Below are 2,613 nucleotides of genomic sequence, written 5' to 3'. Positions count from 1 at the left end.
CAATAACCTTCTTTGTGCCCTGCAACAGGGTCGGTGGTCGGGTGGTGTTGCCCTGATGGAGCAGATGTGGTCCAGAGACCTTCAGATTCATAGCGGAGGTATTTTGTACCCCACGGCGGCAGGCGGCAGTGCCAGGCGTGCTGGCCCTAGCGCTCCCTGCCGGGACAGCCACAAGTCACAGCTCTTGTCATCGCGCCCGGTCATTGCCCCATGGCACCGGACAGGGTGCAATGGGGTTTGATGCAACTCAGAGATAGAAGTGTAGATTTCACCCACATTGAGAAAGATTCAGATTTTGATCTTAACCCATCTGTCATTTACGGAACATAATTAATTCTTCTTGTTTATAGAAGCAAACAATCCCTTTTCCCTCTCCCTCCTCCCCTCCTTATTTATCTAGCTGGGTTTTGCATGAAAGAAACATTCCCAAGGCATTGTGCTAGCAAGCTGATTTGCATCCTCTTAAACACAGGCATTTGAAGGATTACATTTCCCGCTACAAAAACAAGCATTGTAACAGAAAACCAAAATGTACATTGCAGCTTCAGGGTTTCATATGAAGACAGTTACAGGAATTAAACAAAACAGGAAAATGACAAGCTGCTGAAAGGACTGAGATGTTATTTTATGAAACATTGGAGCCAGCTTCTGCCAGCACCCCTGAGCACAGACTTCCCGTTGACATAAGACACAAATGGCTGCAGAATGTGGCTCTTAAACTAGAGGCAGTAAAAAATAGTAAGCCACACAAAAAACTGTGAAAAACAAGTTATGCAAAAAATCTAGTATCACGTTCAGTAAAACCTCACCAGCTAGCTGATTTGAGAGGTGCTCCAAAGAGCATTGGGCACGGTCCTTTGCAGAAGGAGGATGACCACATGTCCCAGTGTCAGTGTAGAGCAGCTGCAAATAAAACACCTGTTATCAGCTATTCTGCTTCCCCAAGTAGTCATCCTCTCGCAAAGCCCAGATATAACTGCATACAAACCGATCCCTGAGACAATGGGCACAGATACTCTCTTTTATAACTGGCACTATTATCACTACACCAGAATGCCTGAAGAGACACGGGGAGGACAGTCAGCTATTGCCTTGGCTTGTGTTCTTACTCTTCCCTAGATTTCTGTTTATGGCTTCTGTTAGACTTGTCACCTCTTCTCTCCACCGAAATTGCCAGCAAAAGGTGATTTATACAAGCTGAAACACCCCCCACCCTTCCGAGTGCTGGAGGTGCATTTTGGGCTAGAGGGACCTTTGGGCTGACCCCGTGTGGTCATTCTTATTCTATATTCTTCCTGTTGATATAATTTTCCCTATTCTCTCTTCTTGTTTCAGAGTCAGCAGAGAATGGAGAGCCACAGAGGGCTTATCTGGGCTCACACAGGCTTGAACCAGCCCTGACCCACACGGGCCACGGTGGATGCACAGTGAGTTCTGCATGCCTCCAAGGATAGTTTGATTTTGTGTATTGCTGTGAGTTCTTACTTTGGCATATGCTCCAGTGCATCCTAAGTAAACATATTATTAAATGTATAACTCAGTAACAATAAACAGGTTAATTATAGCACATCATGTCCATTCTAATGCAGCCGCCTTCCCTTTCAAATCTAGCAGCAAACCCCTCCTGTAGCATCCATGTTTTCTTTGTCAATTGGAATGTTACGGTAATTAAGTCACAGTAAAATAACACGACTAATTGCTTCCAGCTCTTTTCTGAAGCTCATCCTAATTTCCACTCTTTTCTGTGGCAGATTAAATAAACATGTCTTCTGCACAGCAGGAAAAAAAATGCCATCATTCAGTCCAGACTGCACTAAATATTAATTGCCATGCACAAGGCAGGACTCGATTAAAAACACGCTGGCTCCAAGCAACTCTATCTCATCCAGAAGCAGGATGACCTATTGCAGGTGCAGTGTGAGGGAACTATCTCAGCCCTGCAGGGATGAGCTGTGAAACACCACAACTAATGCTGCAGAAGTTAAAAATCAACTGATACTTCTCAGACAAGGTCCTAATCTTTTTTCTTTTTTTCCCCTTCTCTTACACCTAGTTGCTGCCTTGCAAATTTATCGTCCGTGATTTCTACTGGCATCTGAGGACAATTCATATGGAGCGAAGAGGTCCATCAGCAGCTTGCCGAGCACCCGCGGCGCGTCCCCGCTGAACTGCCCCTCCTCGCAGAATGGCAAACGCCGAGACCCCGCCGGCCTGGGGACTGAAACATCGAGCTGAAAAACCTGTCCGTGTGGCATACAGTGCTGAAGGCTGGAGAACCTGCCCCCAAGCCATTTCCAGTCTTCTTTGCTAAACCCTGGATTTTCCACAGGGAAAAACAAACCTTATCTAGAAAGGAGGATGAAATGGTTTATGTCGTGTAGTTGCTGCATTTCAGGAAACAGAATAAACTAGTCCTTGTCCGTGGTTCCTATGAAATGTTACAGGGTCCAAAACAGGAAGAATGAAATATTCACAAAGTGGAAAGCAATCAAGCCCTGGAGGGTCCTTCGAGGAGCTCTGCCGCACGGCGGCCCCGCTAACGCCACTCCACACGCGCACCGCCACTCTCCACACCTTTTTTATTCCCTTTCAGCACATTCACGAAATACATAT

The sequence above is a fragment of the Charadrius vociferus genome, unplaced genomic scaffold (genome assembly GCF_000708025.1).
Source record: "Charadrius vociferus isolate BGI_N301 unplaced genomic scaffold, ASM70802v2 scaffold549, whole genome shotgun sequence".
Taxonomy (NCBI): domain Eukaryota; kingdom Metazoa; phylum Chordata; class Aves; order Charadriiformes; family Charadriidae; genus Charadrius; species Charadrius vociferus.
This window is presented reverse-complemented; position numbering follows the sequence as displayed.